At 37.6% G+C, this 13,930-nt stretch overlaps 1 pseudogene; it reads right to left on the bottom strand.

Annotated features, from left to right (window-relative positions):
- Positions 1 to 5,944: 5,944 nt before the first annotated feature.
- Positions 5,945 to 13,930, bottom strand: part of LOC134286311 (uncharacterized) — an 8,586-nt pseudogene continuing 600 nt past the window's right edge.

Genomic DNA, 13,930 nt, shown 5'->3' on the forward strand with positions numbered 1-13,930 from the left:
CAAATTATTATACATATTACAAATTACATATTCTAACACGGCTCATCTACTCCTCTCTGATCATGATCCTGCTATTTTGGGTTGAGCTTACCAGGCTCAAAATGTCATTCAAGCAGCAAAATCAGAAAATATTCGATAAATTATTATACGTATTACAATTTACATATTCTAACACGGCTCATCTACTCCTCTCTGATCTTGATCCTGCTATTTTGGGTTGAGCTTACCAGGCTCAAAATGTCATCCAAGCAGCAAAATCAGAAAATATTCGACAAATTATTATACATATTACAATTTACATATTCTAACACGGCTCATGTACTCCTCTCTGATCATTTACATACTCTAACACAGCTCATCTACTCCTCTCTGATCTTGATCCTGCTATTTTGGATTGAGCTTACCAGGCTCAAAACGTCATTCAAGCAGCAAAATCAGAAAATATTAGACAAATTATTATACATATTACAATTTACATACTCTAACACAGCTCATCTACTCCTCTCTGATCTTGATCCTGCTATTTTGGGTTGAGCTTACCAGGCTCAAAATGTCATTCAAGCAGCAAAATCAGAAAATATTCGACAAATTATTATACATATTACAATTTACATATTCTAACACGGCTCATGTACTCCTCTCTGATCATTTACATACTCTAACACAGCTCATCTACTCCTCTCTGATCTTGATCCTGCTATTTTGGGTTGAGCTTACCAGGCTCAAAACGTCATTCAAGCAGCAAAATCAGAAAATATTAGACAAATTATTATACATATTACAATTTACATACTCTAACACAGCTCATCTACTCCTCTCTGATCTTGATCCTGCTATTTTGGGTTGAGCTTACCAGGCTCAAAATGTCATTCAAGCAGCAAAATCAGAAAATATTCGACAAATTATTATACATATTACAATTTACATATTCTAACACGGCTCATCTACTCCTCTCTGATCATGATCCTGCTATTTTGGGTTGAGCTTACCAGGCTCAAAATGTCATTCAAGCAGCAAAATCAGAAAATATTCGACAAATTATTATACATATTACAATTTACATATTCTAACACGGCTCATGTACTCCTCTCTGATCATTTACATACTCTAACACAGCTCATCTACTCCTCTCTGATCTTGATCCTGCTATTTTGGGTTGAGCTTACCAGGCTCAAAACGTCATTCAAGCAGCAAAATCAGAAAATATTCGACAAATTATTATACATATTACAATTTACATATTCTAACACGGCTCATCTACTCCTCTCTGATCTTGATCCTGCTATTTTGGGTTGAGCTTACCAGGCTCAAAATGTCATTCAAGCAGCAAAATCAGAAAATATTCGACAAATTATTATACATATTACAATTTACATATTCTAACACGGCTCATCTACTCCTCTCTGATCATGATCCTGCTATTTTGGGTTGAGCTTACCAGGCTCAAAATGTCATTCAAGCAGCAAAATCAGAAAATATTCGACAAATTATTATACATAATACAATTTACATATTCTAACACACCTCATCTACTCCTCTCTGATCATGATCCTGCTATTTTGGGTTGAGCTTACCAGGCTCAAAATGTCATTCAAGCAGCAAAATCAGAAAATATTCGACAAATTATTATACATATTACAATTTACATATTCTAACACACCTCATCAACTCCTCTCTGATCTTGATCCTGCTATTTTGGGTTGAGCTTACTAGGCTCAAAACGACATTCAAGCAGCAAAATCAGAAAATATTCGACAAATTATTATACATATTGCAATTTACATACTCTAACACAGCTCATCTACTCCTCTCTGATCTTGATCTTGCTATTTTGGGTTGAGCTTACCAGGCTCAAAATGTCATTCAAGCAGCAAAATCAGGAAATATTCGACAAATTATTATACATATTACAATTTACATACTCTCACAGCTCATCTACTCCTCTCTGATCTTGATCCTGCTATTTTGGGTTGAGCTTACCAGGCTCAAAATGTCATTCAAGCAGCAAAATCAGAAAATATTCGACAAATTATTATACATACTACAATTTACATATTCTAACACGGCTCATCTACTCCTCTCTGATCATGATCCTGCTATTTTGGGTTGAGCTTACTAGGCTCAAAACGTCATTCAAGCAGCAAAATCAGAAAATATTAGACAAATTATTATACATATTACAATTTACATATTCTAACACAGGTCATCTACTCCTCTCTGATCATGATCCTGCTATTTTAGGTTGAGCTTACCAGGCTCAAAATGTCATCCAAGCAGCAAAATCAGAAAATATTCGACAAATTATTATACATATTACAATTTACATATTCTAACACGGCTCATGTACTCCTCTCTGATCATTTACATACTCTAACACAGCTCATCTACTCCTCTCTGATCTTGATCCTGCTATTTTGGGTTGAGCTTACCAGGCTCAAAACGTCATTCAAGCAGCAAAATCAGAAAATATTAGACAAATTATTATACATATTACAATTTACATATTCTAACACACCTCATCTACTCCTCTCTGATCTTGATCCTGCTATTTTGGGTTGAGCTTACCATGCTCAAAATGTCATTCAAGCAGCAAAATCAGGAAATATTATACAAATTATTATACATATTACAATTTACATACTCTAACACAGCTCATCTACTCCTCTTTGATCATGATCCTGCTATTTTGGGTTGAGCTTACTGGGCTCAAAACGACATTCAAGCAGCAAAATCAGGAAATATTCAACAAATTATTATACATATTGCAATTTACATATTCTAACACAGCTCATCCATTCCTCTCTGATCTTGATCCTGCTATTTTGGATTGAGCTTACCAGGCTCAAAATGTAATTCAAGCAGCAAAATCAGAAAATATTCGACAAACTATTATACATACTACAATTTACATATTCTAATACAGCTTATCTATTTTTTTCTCTGATCTCGATCCTGCTATTTTGGAATGAGCTTACCAGGCTCAAAATGTCATTCAAGCAGCAAAATCAGAAAATATTCGACAAATTATTGTACATATTACAATTTACATATTCTAACACAGCTCATCTACTCCTCTCTGATCTTGATCCTGCTATTTTGGAATGAGCTTACCAGGCTCAAAACGTCATTCAAGCAGCAAAATCAGAAAATATTCGACAAATTATTATACATAATACAATTTACATATTCTAACACACCTCATCTACTCCTCTCTGATCATGATCCTGCTATTTTGGGTTGAGCTTACCAGGCTCAAAATGTCATTCAAGCAGCAAAATCAGAAAATATTCGACAAATTATTATACATATTACAATTTACATATTCTAACACACCTCATCTACTTCTCTCTGATCTTGATCCTGCTATTTTGGGTTGAGTTTACCATGCTCAAAATGTCATTCAAGCAGCAAAATCAGAAAATATTCGATAAATTATTATACATATTACAATTTACATACTCTAACACAGCTCATCTACTCCTCTTTGATCATGATCCTGCTATTTTGGGTTGAGCTTACTAGGCTCAAAACGACATTCAAGCAGCAAAATCAGGAAATATTCGACAAATTATTATACATATTGCAATTTACATATTCTAACACAGCTCATCCATTCCTCTCTGATCTTGATCCTGCTATTTTGGATTGAGCTTACCAGGCTCAAAATGTCATTCAAGCAGCAAAATCAGAAAATATTCGACAAGTTATTGTACATATTACAATTTACATATTCTAACACAGCTCATCTACTCCTCTCTGATCTTGATCCTGCTATTTTGGAATGAGCTTACCAGGCTCAAAACCAGTGACGGCAATTGTCAAATTACAGCCGTCTGCACCGACGCCCAGCGGCGCCAGCGTCGTTGATTTGTTTTTGTTTTGATAGTCGTCTTGACAACCCGAGCGGCATTCTCAGAAATGTATGCTTTCGAAATTCTTTTGACCGCCGTCTGCTGAACTTCAACCACCTACTGATACTCAAAGTCAGTATTTTCAATTTCAACTAATTCGTTTTAATTGAGCACGATGCAGAAGCAAAAAATGCAATTGTTTTACATCACTCACAAAAAGTAACTATAATGCATTTAATTAAGGTAACATATCGGTATATTCATGCTCAAAACCATTATAAATTAATTCCAAATTGAAATATTCATATTCGAATCCATCGAGCTGAAGTTCAGCTGAACTGAACTTCAACTACAGTGGATGACACCACAGGACGCCGCTGTCATTGCCTCATCTCTTCTTTGTCATGTTCATTCTCGGCCTCGTGTCTATGGGTAACTGTGTTTGTTTATTTGTGTTCGTTTTCGCACAAATTGAACATCATTGTGCTGATTTTTTTCGACACTGCTCAAAACGTCATTCAAGCAGCAAAATCAGAAAATATTAGACAAATTATTATACATATTACAATTTACATACTCTAACACAGCTCAACTACTCCTCTCTGATTTTGATCCTGCTATTTTGGGTTGAGCTTACCAGGCTCAAAATGTCATTCAAGCAGCAAAATCAGAAAATATTAGACAAACTATTATACATATTATTGCGGATTTTTAGAAAAATTTCCACTTTGCGGTAGCCGCCGAGTTCTACCGTAAAACGGAAAGTTTTCTCTAAATTAGCAATACAATTTACATACTCTAACACAGCTCATCTACTCCTCTCTGATCTTGATCCTGCTATTTTGAATTGAGCTTACCAGGCTCAAAATGTCATTCAAGCAGCAAAATCAGAAAATATTCGACAAATTATTATACATATTACAATTTACATATTCTAACACACCTCATCAACTCCTCTCTAATCTTGATCCTGCTATTTTGGGTTGAGCTTACTAGGCTCAAAACGACATTCAAGCAGCAAAATCAGAAAATATTCGACAAATTATTATACATATTGCAATTTACATACTCTAACACAGCTCATCTACTCCTCTCTGATCTTGATCTTGCTATTTTGGGTTGAGCTTACCAGGCTCAAAATGTCATTCAAGCAACAAAATCAGGAAATATTCGACAAATTATTATACATATTGCAATTTACATATTCTAACACAGCTCATCTACTCCTCTCTGATCTTGATCCTGCTATTTTGGAATGAGCTTACCAGGCTCAAAACGTCATTCAAGCAGCAAAATCAGAAAATATTAGACAAATTATTATACATATTACAATTTACATATTCTAACACAGCCCATCTACTCCTCTCTGATCTTGATCCTGCTATTTTGGATTGAGCTTACCAGGCTCAAAACGTCATTCAAGCAGCAAAATCAGAAAATATTCGACAAATTATTGTACATATTACAATTTACATATTCTAACACAGCTCATCTACTCCTCTCTGCTATTTTGGAATGAGCTTACCAGGCTCAAAACGTCATTCAAGCAGCAAAATCAGAAAATATTAGACAAATTATTATACATATTACAATTTACATACTCTAACACAGCTCATCTACTCCTCTCTGATCTTGATCCTGCTATTTTGGGTTGAGCTTACCAGGCTCAAAATATCATTCAAGCAGCAAAATCAGAAAATATTAGACAAATTAATCTATATATTACAATTTACATACTCTAACACGGCTCATCTACTCCTCTCTGATCTTGATCCTGCTATTTTGGATTGAGCATACCAGGCTCAAAACGTCATTCAAGCAGCAAAATCAGAAAATATTCGACAAATTAATGTACATATTACAATTTACATATTCTAACACAGCTCATATAGTCCTCTCTGATCATGATCCTGCCATTTTGGGTTGAGCTTACCAGGCTCAAAACGTCATTCAAGCAGCAAAATCAGAAAATATTCGACAAATTATTGTACATATTACAATTTACATATTCTAACACAGCTCATATACTCCTCTCTGATCATGATCCTGCTATTTTGGATTGAGCTTACCAGGCTCAAAACGTCAAACGTCACTCAAGAGTTGTATTTAACTTTTCTCGTCCCAACTAGATCCGATGGTCTCTCAAAACCATCGACCAACCCACTCCAGAGTTGGATTTAATGTGTTGTTTGACCAAACTAGGTCCGATGGTGAACTAAATCCATCGACCAACCCACTCCAGAGTTGGATTTAACTTTTTTCGACCCAACTAGGTCCGATGGTCACTCAAAACCATCGACCAACCCATTCCAGAGTTGGATTTGATATGTTGTTTGACCCAACTAGGTCCGATGGTGAACTAAATCCATCGACCAACCTACTCCAGAGTTGGATTTGATATGTTGTTTGACCCAACTAGGTCCGATGGTCACTCAAAACCATCGACCAACCCACTCCAGAGTTGGATTTGATATGTTGTTTGACCCAACTAGGTCTGATGGTGAACTAAATCCATCGACCAACCCACTCCAGAGTTGGATTTAACTTTTGTCGACCCAACTAGGTCCGATGGTCACTCAAAACCATCGACCAACCCATTCCAGAGTTGGATTTGATATGTTGTTTGACCCAACTAGGTCCGATGGTGAATCAAATCCATCGACCAACCCACTCCAGAGTTGGATTTAACTTTTGTCGACCCAACTAGGTCCGATGGTGAACTAAATCCATCGACCAACCTACTCCAGAGTTGGATTTGATATGTTGTTTGACCCAACTAGGTCCGATGGTCACTCAAAACCATCGACCAACCCACTCCAGAGTTAGATTTGATGTTGTTTGACCCAACTAGGTCTGATGGTGAACTAAATCCATCGACCAACCCACTCCAGAGTTGGATTTAACTTTTGTCGACCCAACTAGGTCCGATGATCACTCAAAACCATCGACCAACCCAATCCAGAGTTGGATTTGATATGTTGTTTGACCCAACTAGGTCCGATGGTGAACTAAATCCATCGACCAACCCACTCCAGAGTTGGATTTAACTTTTGTCGACCCAACTAGGTCCGATGGTCATTCAAAACCATCGACCAACCCATTCCAGAGTTGGATTTGATATGTTGTTTGACCCAACAAGGTCCGATGGTGAATCAAATCCATCGACCAACCCACTCCAGAGTTGGATTTAACTTTTGTCGACCCAACTAGGTCCGATGGTCACTCAAAACCATCGACCAACCCACTCCAGAGTTGGATTTGATATGTTGTTTGACCCAACTAGGTCCGATGGTGAACTAAATCCATCGACCAACCCACTCCAGAGTTGGATTTAATTTGTGTCGACCCAACTAGGTCCGATGATCACTCAAAACCATCGACGAACCCACTCCTGGGTTGGATTTGTTATGTTGTGTGGCGACTTCTCTTTTGCCTTTAAGTGCATAATTAGATGCTTAGTCATAATCCCTCATTCAATTAAAATTTCATTTATCCAAGCAACAAGCTAGAAATTAATATATTTTTCCTATATTCGCCAATTACTAATACCCCGAAAAATGAAGTTTCCAATTGTCCATTTTCATTGCCTTCCCGGCCGATATTCATAATTAATTTTTCGTATGAACACTCCTGGAGCCTTCCAGGAGTGCAATAGTGGAAAAATTTTGTGATTCCGTTGGCCCGTTCTTGAGCCAATTCGATGCATGCAAACACTCTTCCATATTCTTAATTATATATATTTCTTTATATATAAAAATGCAGTGGCATACGTGGGACCGCGCATAACTTGCGAACGGATGGTCAGATTTGGGTCGTCTAAGTTCTGTTCTGTTAGTTTTCACCCAAGGAAGGTTTATGAGGCAAAAAGCATGGGAAAATTGCGAGTTTTTGAAAATCGGGTTTTCATACTTTTTGAACGGGGACTTGGGCTTGGCTAGGGACTTGAAACGTCAAAAAACGCAGTAGGCAAGACAAAGTTTGCCGGGTACAGCTAGTTTCTTTATAAAAATCAAGCTTTAAGGTGAAACATCAAAAAATCCCATTGCAATTTTGCATACAAACTTAATAGGCACAAATCTGACGAACGAAGTATCAAACCAAGCTGCGTTTGTTTATCCTGGATTTGCTCACTTGTATTATCGGGCCGCCACCAAACCGGACGTAACACAACTGCGTCGCGACACGACCCGACTCGCGACGTTTTCTGAATCATTTCGGAAGAAGTGAGCATCTATCTCCTTGTCATTAGTAACACAGCGCACTAGTGGATCAAGAAAATTGCTACTTTTGATTGAATGTCTCTCCTGATTCTATTCCGGATAGACGATAAAAAGAGGCAGCTTTTCCAAATCGAGAGCTCTCGTTTTCGAATTTTCAAGATTGTTGCTCTTGAAAACGTGAGTAGAGGACTGAATCGGCCATTGTGTCAGCCATACTTGTATTCTCTGATGTTTCTCCATAATTATACGCATTTAGGTTTCATCAAGAGTTATAAAAATATTGAACAGTAGAAGTATATTATATCAATGAGTATGATAATACAATAGGCTTACTTACTTCATACGCCTGGAGTGGATCCATGTATTAGTCTTCATAAATAGGTTGTTTCCAAACCCCCCTCGGAGAACCGTCTGTCTTTACTTCTCAAACCAATCGGTGTTTGCAAACTTTTCTGACACTCAACGGATCACAACAAAGGCGCCACTCTAGGTTTATGGGCTACGGTTATGCTATCTGCTTTATTTTTCCTCACTACTCGAGTAAAACATAGCACACTAGGAATGAATCAGATTCTTCATTGCGAAATATGTACGTCATTACCTGATTCACAAACCCCATCATCAGCGTATGAAAGCATCCAATAACCGTACCATCAACAACATCATCGCACAATCATTTAAAAAAAAAAAACATTGAAATCTCCAACATGAATGCAACACTTCCACAAATCTAATTGGACCACCCTCCCTCGGACGGCATTCCATCACTACATACGCAAAGCATCCAAGACAGCCGACGCCGCCAACCGCATTGATGCTCCATTCATCGGAAAAAGTCAAGACGGCGCCCTGTCACTGAATTATACCCGCGTACCGTCTCACTAGTGCATACAATCATTATACACCCCGGACACTAACAATCCAATCACTGTAAATCCACAATCTTCCTTTTCTTCAAACGCAAAGTGGCCGAGCGTTTATTATTCTGGGAACGATAATTCCCCACCGACCGCGTCATTGTCGTGAATTCGCGTACGCGTCCGTCTTCCAACACATCTGTTTCAAAACTGATTTTTTGTTGTTGCTCGATTCTGTTGATCGACTTTTTACACGCTCACTTATGACTATTCATTTTTCGAACAATTAACCCTACTGCACCTAATTTCTACAATGATGTTTTAATATGTGGTACAAAACAACAAGTATATATGGCATTGATCTTGTACCGACTTTTCGAACCCTCTAAGCAGAATACACTCTTCGAATGAGAGTAATCAGTTTCGTACCTTTTGATGCAGCCATGTGCTTACACTTTGACAGATATGTATATTTCGACTACCACTTGTAATCTTCATCAGTGTCAATTATCCACTAAGTGGAACACTGAGAAAGATAGTCGAAATACGCGTATATGTCAAAGGATAACCAAACCATAACAGGGCGGAATTAAAAAGAACAAAACGGATTACACTCATTCGAAAAAGTATTGCATGCTGATGATTACAAAAAAAATGAGATTTGGTTAGAATCGCCAAAAGCAGCTTTGTTAGAGATCTTAGTTTTTGACACCTTTTCGTCGATTTTCGGCTCTCTTTGTCTCCGACTACAGTATTACAGTACGAAACAAAAATGTTAAACTAATGCACTTGACCACGATAGCGTCTTCGGGAGTTATTCTTTGTTATTCTTCTTATTCTTATTCTGGGGTTCGGCTTTGTTATTCTTGTCCTATTCCATAACGAAAACAGGTTTGTCATATGTGTGTCGTATTCAATTTAACAAGTGTGAATAAACAAATATTAACACTTATAATCGGAATTGTCTGAAATCTTTGCCAAAAGTTAGAATCAGAAAATGTCACCGTGTTTGACGACATTGATTTTACCCTTTTTATGTTTATTGATCTTCGTTCTACCGTTCGTGTTGTGTGTAAAGCCCAGTTTTGAGTTCAACAGGAATCACCCAAGAAACTTCTTGGCCGATTCCTGGCAGTAAGTTTCTACGGTGACTGCCATTTCTTCGCAACTGCATACTGCGGTCGAAGAAAAAACGGTTCCTCAGCGATTCAGGCAAGGAATTTCCCATGCATCAAGATATGCTGAGAAATTCCTTCTGATCTGCAAACAGCCCTTAAGAGGTAACGGTAGCGCACGAGTTTAACAAAACAAGCTGACACCCGACTGCAGCAACAAAACGAAGGTAGGTTACAAAACTGTCCCTGATACTCCCTTGAACGCCCCTGAGATCCCCTGAAAACCCTTTGAAACACCCTGAAACGCCCCTAAGACCTCCTGATACCTCCTGAACCCCATGAAACGCCCCTGAAACCCTCTGAAGCCCTCCTGAGAACCCCCATAAAACGCATCTGAGACCCCCAGAAACGTCCATGAGACCTGGAACTCCCCTGGCACCCCTTGGAGCGCCTCTGACAGTCCTGTTATTGGTCGTGACCATCCCATGACGATGAACAAGTAGGCTTTTTCATCGTCACAAAATGAAACGAGCACTCGCGCTCTTCGTCCATATAGCCGAGGCGGTAAACGCACGGGTATTCAGCATGACCATGCTGAGGGTGACGGGTTCGATTCCCGGTCGGTCCAGGATCTTTTCGTAAAGGAAATTTCCTTGACTTCCTTGGGCATAGAGTATCTTCGTGCCTGCCACACGGTATACACATGCAAAATGGTCATTGGCAGAGGAAGCTCTCAGTTAATAACTGTGGAAGTGCTCATAGAACACTAAGCTGAGAAGCAGGCTTTGTCCCAGAGAGGACGTTACGCCAAGAAGAGAGAGAGAGACTCGCGCTCTTCGTCATGTCATTTCGCAATAATCAAGCGTCATGACGAAAACTTCCATATTGTTTTGAAATTAAAATTTTCCCGTGGTCCAAGCAAATTTAGGCTAGTCGTTGTATTTAATAGATAGAGGAGGCATGTATTTATGATTTGAAGGATTTAAACAATAACAAAATTCATCTATGTGCTGGTAATTGCCCTGTTAACAACCTTGTCACGCTCCGTCATGACCAACAAATGAGCGAATATTGTTAGACTCTTTTGGTCATCGTCATTGAATCGGGAATGACATTGAGAGAGGCTTTTCACGTGACGAATCGTGTTGAAATTGACGCTTTCCAAGCCTGGCCTCTGAGACCCCCTGATGCACCCCCGAGACCCTTTGAAACTCTTCTGAGGCCTTCTGGTACCTTCTCTTTCAAACGCCTCTGCAATCTCCTGTACACCGGTACGCAGTGTCAAGAAAATTTCAACAAGACTGACTTCAACTGAGAGAATTTTCAGTATGGCACTCATTTCAAGCGCAATTGTACAGTGATTCTTGTATCACATGTGTTTCATAAGTATTAAGCAAACGAATGTCTTACTTATACAGCTTATTGCATTCGTTTTTATGGTATGACAAGCTATGCCATGTGGAGGATCGAATGAGCTGAAAAAATAATTAGTTTAAATTAAATGTGTCCAGAAAAGTTAAGAAACTGTGTGGTAGTTCTTATGTTCCGTAGAAAACCTTAAAAAATAAGAAACTTGATGTTAGAAAAAATGTTGTGCAAACGTCTCTAAATTTTTTTTCACAGGTTTTGATGAATGCATTTCTTGTACAACTTGTTCAGAAAGCGAATATAATCAAAAGTTAGATAAAATTTGATATCTAGTGATAAATAATGTTGAAATTATCGAAAAACACCTTTGTGCAAATTGCAAATTTGGGGAATGAAGTCAATTTTTAGAGTACTCGACTATTCTTCATATCATGGAAGGAAATACAAAAATGTGATCACAATATGCTGTATTCTGAAAGAAGTGGTTAGAAATCATCAAAACAGTTCATTTTGTTTAATAAGCAAAGTGTAATTATAATTTCTGAAGCTTTCTGTATTACATTTTGTTTGTGGTTTGTGGGGCAAGATGGCCATATGGGGCAAGATGGCCACCCTGTATTTTAAGCATTAATTCGCAACATAAAAATATTTTTTGCGTGGGTTGTGATTATTAACAATGCTTCATGTTTATGATGTGCGAAAAAGTTACTATTAGTTTGAAAAATCTGCTATAAAATAGTGTTTAAAGTTTGAGTGTTAAAAAACAGTGATTTCTTATAGTATTAGGTCATCTGATTTTAAGGATTAGTAACACAGCGTAACATTTTTTTGTCTCAAGTGCAAACTTATGTGTCTCCGAAGGATTTTGGGCCGCTGAATCCGAATCCGGGCTCAGATTTGCTCCAACACGTCACAATTTCGAGCTATACCTCAATTTATAGGGCAAAATATGCGATTTTATGCTTTTTTGACTGCAAGCCATTAAGCAAGGAAATATTTTTTTAAGTAATCAAAAGGTTAATTGGTCAATTAACATCTAAATTAACGACTCATGCAAAATATTTCGTTGTACCTAATCAAATTTGATAGATTTAAGCATTTTATGTTAGTATGAAAACTTGCATGCAACTTTTGGATGGTGACTTGTATGGGGAATATCGTACCTAACATAAATCGCTTAAAACTATCAAATCCGATTTGGTAAAACGAAATATTTTGCATGAGTCGTTAATTTAGATGTTAATTGACCAACTAACTTTTTGATTACTTAAAAAATATACTTCCATGCCTAATAACTTGCAGTCAAAAAAGCCCAAAATCGCATATTTTGCCCTATAAATTGAGGTATAGCTCAAAATTGTGACGTGTTGGAGCAAATCTGAGCCCGGATTCGGATTCAGCGGCCCAACATCTGTCAGAGACACATAAGTTTGCTCTTGAGACAGACAATAAGCTGATTTTTGTTACGCTGTGTAATTGAATAATATCGTTTTAAAAATTATTTTTAATTTTTAATGGTGTCTATATGTGACTGTTGTTAAACCTCGACAATAAAATTTCAATGTTTCAAATTAATTATATCATATAAAAAATGATAAACGTATCGTAATCGTTCGGGGCAAGATGGCCACTTGTGGTAAAGTCTATGTCGCCATTCGAAAACCAATCTAAAGCAAATCTCAAAATTGTTATTGATATTTAGAGATACTGCGAAACCACAGAAATATATTTTTTCATATTAGTTGGAGCAGTTAAAATTAACTAACTGTGATAGAGATGATACCTCAGAACAACTTTGAAGTTATTTGGTGTTGAACGATGATTGATTTCATTGAATATTTTGGCGCAGGGCTGGAAGAAAACCGCCATAAGAGGGTTCGCTACTAGACGTTGAATTACAGTATAATGCAAGAAAAGAGTAGTAATGTATATGCAGATAAATCGTTTCGAGAGAAACAAGTTTGCTGAAAAAATGGACCAAATCATAGAACATTTTCAAAGAAATTTCTATCAATTTTATTTCAAACATTATCATAAGGAAAATGTTGGCAAATACCACACCCTCTGTAGGCAAAGTGTTGTGGGTGATTCGACCTTGGTTTATTGAACGTTTATTAGGGATTGAAGCACACGAATTGTAAAAATTTAACTCAGTGGCCGTCTTGCCCCGATGGGGTGGCTATCTTGCCCCATATGGCAAAAATTCTATGTCGAAAGTAGAATTTTTCAAATGAATTTATTTTGCATTCGTAGTGCAAAATAAAATGCTTTTTTGTGTTAAGAAGATAGAAAAGACATGAAACAAAGGGGATGAGTGTTAAACAGCCACATCCTAACGAAAGTATATGCTCCCAAGGCGCCTAAGCTTAGGGTGGCCATCTTGCCCCACAACCCCCTACACAACATTGGTACTGAATATGTGGCTCTCTCTCATTTTATGTAGGGCATAAATACGGTGCATACATTAAAAATGTATAACAACAACCTGCACATGTGGATCCTCGTGGCCGTGCGATTAG

The sequence above is a fragment of the Aedes albopictus genome, chromosome 2 (genome assembly GCF_035046485.1).
Source record: "Aedes albopictus strain Foshan chromosome 2, AalbF5, whole genome shotgun sequence".
In the NCBI taxonomy this organism is placed as follows: Eukaryota; Metazoa; Arthropoda; class Insecta; order Diptera; family Culicidae; genus Aedes; species Aedes albopictus.